General features: G+C 52.2%; 1 long non-coding RNA gene across 1 annotated transcript; it reads left to right on the top strand.

The window, feature by feature from the left end:
- Window positions 1–1312: 1312 nt before the first annotated feature.
- Window positions 1313–5031, top strand: LOC139180211 (uncharacterized). The gene is made up of 3 exons (XR_011564523.1): window positions 1313–1867; window positions 1973–2322; window positions 3812–5031. It is a non-coding gene; the product is annotated as an uncharacterized lncRNA (long non-coding RNA).
- Window positions 5032–6824: the final 1793 nt, after the last annotated feature.

Genomic DNA, 6824 nt, shown 5'->3' with positions numbered 1-6824 from the left:
TTTGCGCTCAGCCAGCCTTGGTGCTGCCCACTTGCACAGGGCACCCTCTCTCTGGCTCTCCCACCTCCAACCTCAAGCTTCTTCACTCCAGTCATCCTGACAACACCTTGAACATCCAACACACTCTCCTGCCAAATCCACGTCCCTTCCTCTGTCACAGTCCTTCTGGGCTCTGGTCTCTACCAACAGACAGTTCAGCCCAGATAAAGGCAGCCCGGTTAATCTGTATGCTACTGCAAGTGTTCCAGTCCCAGATAATACACTCATTACTGCAGGCACGTGGCCGGGCTCTTGGAGAAGGTCATGGGGCTGGGGTTTGGTTTGTACCTGGGGATCCTGGGGAGAGCTTGAACAGATGGGGTCTCACTACCTCTTAAGCCATCATGAGGGTATGGCCATTCAGGCCTCCTCTGTGTGTCTGGCGCTGACCTTTGAGCTGGGGCAGCAGAAAAGTCACAGGCTTTGCAGTCAGATGAATCTGATTTGGCCCCTTACAAGCTCTGTGCCTTACAGTTTCACTTCATGCCTCTGGACCTCAGTATTTCGCATCTGGATAGGAAAGTATCTCATCTAATAGGAAAAGTAAACCTTTTCCTAGCAAGTGTGGGCTTGCTGTGAGAATTGGAAAGAATAAATGAAAAGTAGTTACCCAGGGTGGGTCCCTGCCAAAGGCAGTTCTGGGATGAGGGGGTCGTCCTGCCTGAAGCCTTGGGGACACAGGGTGCCCCCAGGCTCAGGGCTGCAGGCTTGGCTCTGGAGTCAGACCCCGTGGGCTCCAAGGCTGGTTCCAACACTTATGAGATGTGTGACTTTGAGAAAGCTACTTTTCTGGGCCCTGGTTTCCTTATCTGTAAGGGGACAATGTCAGTCCTTAAGTCATAGGGATTAAGTAAGGGATCTCGGAGTATGATGGAGCTGGCACTGTACCAGGCTAGAAGCATAGTTTGAGGGGGCTGGGGGAGGACTTCACAGGCTGCCCGTTTTGTCTCCTCTCTCTCAGTTCTGTCTCTCGCCAGTGGCGGGGTCACTGCTGGGGCAGAGGCACTGGGGAGCAAGCTGTGGGGCGCGGGGGGCTCAGGGTGGAGGTGCCTGCCCCATACTGCAGAGGGCAGGGGTTCTCAGGGTGTGACGGATCAGAGCATCTCACCTTAAGAGGCCTGGAGAGCTGCAGACAGAACTTTCTGGGAGGGACAGCCTGGGGCCTGGGGTGTGAGAGGTTTGGCATGCAGGTGGAAGGGGAAAAAAATTCAGCTCTTTTTTTAGCTCCTGGGTGTGTTAGAGCATTATTAATATACTAATACATTATCTCCATTAGTCTTTGTGGATTCCCGAAGGTATGTTATTGCGTTTTTAAAATTCTTTTTTGGCTGTGTCATGTGGCATATGGGATCTTAGTTCCCTGACCAGGGATCAAACCCACGCCTCTGCAATAGAAGTGCGGAGTCCTAGCCACAGGGGAAGTCTTGGGTATATTATTATCACCCCGCTTTGCAGACAGGGAACCTAAGGCAGACTGGTTTCTATCTGCTGAGGTCACATGGAGAGTGGCTGAAGGGAGAGGGACTAAGCCAGGTGTTTGCTGGGCTCCAGAGCTCCTCCTGGGCAGAGGCTGGGCCGCGGCCCCAGTGGCTTCGGCATGATCTGCGGATCCTCCAGTTACCAATGAGGCCAAAGCGAGCCGTGTGACTAGGGTTCAGCTAGATCCTTGGGGTGTGGCTCCGCGAATTGGTCAATCAACAGACACAGGCAGACTCCAGCTTCTAACGCAGGCTCGGGGCAGCAGGGGAAGGAGACCTGCTGAGCTTGCCGACTTGGAGCGGAGTCACCAGCTCGGCGTTTGCTGAAATCACCTCTGAAACTCTGGATGGTAAGGCATCACAAACCCTCCCTTTTTCTCTTCTCCTGAAACTGTTCTTGACCACAATTTCTACTGTCCGTTTGTTTTGTTGGGTTGTTTCTCTTTCTCCTGCAGAAAGGACACTCAGATTGAAAAGACAAGACAAACAAAAGCCTCAGTGAGATAAGAATTGCGGCTGATGGAGTTCTGGCTAACTGAAGCATCCTGCGGAAGGCAGCTTTTATCCCTGTCACTCAGCATCGGTTTAGTGTGTATCTGCCGTCGCCACTGACAACCAGCGAGTCCTGTGTGTGGTCACGTTACCTTCTGGGGTGTGTCCGTACCAGGGGATAAAGGGGCCCAGCAGATGGGTCTGTCCCTCCCTGATCTCCTGTAGGGTCAGTGGCCCTTGGAGAGGAAGAGGACCTCATGGGGCCGAGCCAGCCCTGCTCTGCCTTTGCATGTTTTCTGCGCAGTGATCCCAGGTCTGTGTGATGGATGCGGCTGAAATGGGTACCAGGTGCGGGGAGGGGAGGGAGGGAGCCATTGAGAGAAGGGCTGCATGTCTGGCATCTTCAGTGGGCGAGGCCTCTCTGGTTAGGAGCTGGCTGTCCCCAGGGCCTTTTGTTTATCGTTCATTCCTGTGTCTTCCTTCCTCCTTTCTCCTTTCCCCTTTTTCCATCCACCCATCCATGACACTCTGTAAGAGATGTGGGATGACATGTATAAGACGAGGTCCCTGCCCTTTAAGAGCCTCCAATCTAGGAAGATGGGTGTGTGTGATAAAGACACACACAAAGCAAAGCAGGAAAACAACAGCAGGGCTGTAGAACAGAGCATAACGGGCTTTCAGGGCAGAGGTCTTGCTGATGCGGTCAGGAAGAGAGGTGAGCGAGTTGAGCCTGGAGGGGTAGGTGACGGGGTTTCAACTGATGGAGGGAACAGGATCAGCCTGTCAGGGATCAGAAAGAGCAAAGGTCAAGGTGGGAGGGTGGGAAGCCTGTGGGTGTCCAGGGAAAGGGGAGCTGTTTGGTTTGGCCTTGGAGGAGGATGAGCGAAGATAAAGATGGGGGAAGTTTGGAGCCAAGTTGCAGAGGGCCCTGACTTTAGGCTTTGCTGGGAGAGGCAGTCAGGATCCACACAGGGTTTCTGGCTGGTGGGTGCCTGTCCTGAGCGGTGTTGACACATAGCTGGCAGGGACTGCAACACCAGAAAGGGCTTTCCGTGGCTCTTCTTGGATGCCCGGGGGCGAGTCCACACCCACTGTTGCTCCCTGACCCAGAGGTGCCTGCCATGACTTGCCCGGTCACTCCTCCCCTGTCCCAGCACTGCAAGCTGCTCCCATTAAGGTGAGGATCCACAGAGGAAGCCCCGCCAGACTTGACTAGATGACTAAGTGATGGGTCACCCTTATGGAAGGAAAACATTGACCAGAAGAACCTGTCCAAGGGAGGCAGAGTTTGATACAATTAAACTTTGTCAGAGACAGAGAGGCATCGCTTGGTAGATGTACATGTCCCAGCCATGACCGGAGAAGGCAATGGCACCCACTCCAGTACTCTTGCCTGGGAAATCCCATGGGTGGAGGAGCCTGGTGGGCTGCAGTCCATGGGGTCGCTAAGAGTCGGACACGACTGAGTGACTTCACTTTCACTTTTCACTTTCATGCACTGGAGAAGGAAATGGCAACCCACTCCAGTGTTCTTGCCTGGAGAATCCCAGGGATGGGGGAGCCTGGTGGGCTGCCGTCTATGGGGTCGCACAGAGTTGGACACGACTGATGTGACTTAGCAGCAGCAGCAGCAGCAGCCGTGAGGGTCCTTTTTTTTAAAATGCATTTTATCAAAGTATAGTTGTTTTACATTGTGTTAACCTCTGCTGTACAGCAAAATGATTTCAGTTATGTATAGTTATATACAAATATGCACACATTGAGTTATATATATGTATACTTACATAGCTATGGTTTTTCAGAATTGAACCATAAAGAAGGCTGAGTGTTGAAGAATTGATGCTTTGGAATTGTGATACTGGAGAAGACTCTTGAGAGTTCCTTGGACAGCAAGGAGATCAAAGCAGTCAATCCTAAAGGAAATCAACCCTGAATATTCACTGGAAGGACTGATGCTGAAGCTAAAACTCCAATACTTTGCCACCTGATGCGAAGAATCGACTCATTGGAAAAGACCCTGATGCTGGGAAAGATTGAAGGCAAGAGAAGGGGACAACAGGGAATATGCTGGTTGAATGGCATCACCGACTCAATGGATATGAATTTGAGCAAAGTACCGGAAATAGTGAAGAACAGGGAAGCCTGGTGTGCTAGAGTGCATGGGATTACAGAGCTGGACACGAATGAGTGACTGAACAACAGTATATATACAGATATATATATACACATATACGCATTCTTTTTCATGTTCTTTTCCATTCTGGTTTATTACAGGATATTGACTCTACTTCCCTGTGCTGTAGAGTAGGACCTTGCTGTATCCATTCTCTCCATTTGATAGTCTGCATCCGCTAACCCCAAACTTCCACTCCATCCCTCCCCCACACTTCCTTGGGAACCACAAGTCATGATTGTCCTTTTGAATGAGAGGTGAGCTTAGTTCTTACAAAACTTTAAAGAGTGTGAAAAGGTATTTTGTCCACAATAATTATCTGTCCCCCACCACTGCCCTAGGCCTTGGGCACCATTAGGCCTTCTTCTGGTTCAAGGACTACACGGCCCCCAGTGTATAAACACTTACCTGGGAAGGGGAACCCACAGAGCTCTGGGGTCCTGACACCTCAGGATGAATGGACTCCTCAGGACAGCAAATCTGTATGCTGCCAGCTTCCGAGGACCAGCACCCAGGACTGGGTGGATGCAGAGTATTTTTAACAAACACTGAACAAGCATCTACTTGTTAAGTGTGCCAGCGTCTACATCGGAGCTGGGACTGGGGAAATAAAGATGAATACATCTCAGTCGCTTGCAGTAGCTGTTCAGAGGATCCTGCAATCTGGTGAAGAAGAAGCATCGCTAACGTTCTGCAGGGGATGAGGACTGTTGACAGGTGTTGTTAGCTTCTCCATGCGTTACCTCCTCTAAATGCATTAATGCACCCTTGTAAGAAGCTACTAGGATTGTTACTATTTTAGGCTGAGGAAAAATGCTCAAAAGCAGGTATACATCGTGTTAAAATCAAATGAGGGAGAGCTGGGGGGGTGGGCAGGGGTTGGCGCGCGACCGGGTGCGGACTTAGCCAGATTCCAGCATCCACGCTGAGTCTGCAGGGTTAACAGATAGGAAGGCTGTTCTAAAACCCGACCTCCATGGTGAGGTCAGGAGGAGAGAAGCCAGCCAGACCCTGGGGCAGGAGAACAGAGCCGGGGGGAGGCAGGGCAGGCCCTGAGGTGGCCCAGGGTGGGTGGCACCCTGGGCCCACATGGTGCTTGGTGCGTGAGAAGCACTTGGTCAAGGCTGGAGGAATTTGCTCTTTTTCTCTCATCAGTGAATTCTGGGGGCAGGATCAAAGGAAGGATGGTGGGAGGCCTGCCACCCCACTGTGGGGTTGACTCAAGTGGCCAGAACCCAGGTCCTCTTCTCACGGAACCTGCCAGCCTGCAGATTTACGAGAGAATCAATGTAATCCCTTCACTCAGAGGCCATGGTAAACTTTGATGCAACCCTAAAACTACGTGGAGAATAAAAGCTTCCCCTGGTGGATCCTGGGAGGATGCGTGTGTGTGTGTGTGTGTGTGTGTGAGTGTGTGTGTGCGTGCACTCAACCAAGCTCCCTCAGTTCCATGCAAACATGCGGGCTCCCTTTTCTTGGAGGAGGTCAGTGACAGCCCAGCCTCCCATTCACAGGTTGGAAAAAGGGCATTAATCTTCTTGACGTGGCAGGGGGGTGAGGGCTTGGGGGCCGGAATCCCTCAAACTGGGACATCCCTGGGAGCAGAGAGACCCTTGTCTCCTTCGACTGTGAGAATAAGCTTTGGTTCATAAGCCCAGGACATAAAGTTGGGGGGCTTGAAGAAAATCAAGTAGCATTACAAAAAGTAAATACCGTCTCCCCTCTTTCTTCTTATTGCCTTTTTTAGGGAGGTAAATAAGGGCAGACAGGGTTTCCCTGCTGGCTCAGATGGTAAAGAATCTGCCTGCAAAGCAGGAAACCTGGGTTTGATCCCTGGATTGAGAAGACCCCTCGGAGAAGGAAATGGCAACCCGCTCCAGGAATTGCCTGGAGAATCCCCATGGACACAGGAGCCTGGTGGGCTACAGTCCGTGGGGGTCGCAAAGAGTCAGGTACAACTGAGTGGCTAACACTTTCAGTTTCACTTCAAGGGCAGACAGGGAGTGGGCTCTGTGCCCTTGGAGGAATTCTGCAGTGTTTTCTGAGAACAGACATCCGTGTCATCAGCAGGAGGGGCAGAAAAGGCAGGCCTGACGCAGTCTGAACTTGTGTGCGGAGCATAATTCATATGGCCAACGGCTTGTGCAAACTGCTGGCAAGCTGGCGAGGCCTCACCTTTCTCGAATGGAGTCCTTTACCTGGATGTTGCTACCTCCCTGAATCCTCTCTGTTCACCTGGGCTCTGCAGCCACAGCGGGGACTTGGGTCCCGTCCATGTGGGACGAGAGCGGCAGGATTGGGAGTGAGGCGCGGAGTGGGTGGTCAAGCACCTACATCCATCAGGTACAGTTACCCTGTGCCCGCACCCTCCTGACTCAGGCCTGGGGGCTTCTTTTCCTGCCCCATCCTTGCCCCAAGTCCAATCTTCCCTCCCGTGGACCACCTAGACCCCTCTCCCTCTAGCCCCGACTTAACCCAACATAGATTCTGCCTCTTTCTCAGCCCCACACCATGAAATACTGGCTGGGCCTTCATTGTTTCACTCGAGGTCCTGGGGGCTTTGCCCCTGGCGGGGACGTTGGAACTGTCCTGCTCCAGCTCTCCAGGGAAATGTCACTTCTCCCAGCCTTTCAGACGGAACC

The sequence above is a fragment of the Bos indicus genome, chromosome 27 (genome assembly GCF_029378745.1).
Source record: "Bos indicus isolate NIAB-ARS_2022 breed Sahiwal x Tharparkar chromosome 27, NIAB-ARS_B.indTharparkar_mat_pri_1.0, whole genome shotgun sequence".
Taxonomy (NCBI): domain Eukaryota; kingdom Metazoa; phylum Chordata; class Mammalia; order Artiodactyla; family Bovidae; genus Bos; species Bos indicus.
The sequence above is the reverse complement of the archived record's forward strand: the minus strand, read 5'-3'. Positions and strand labels throughout refer to the sequence as shown.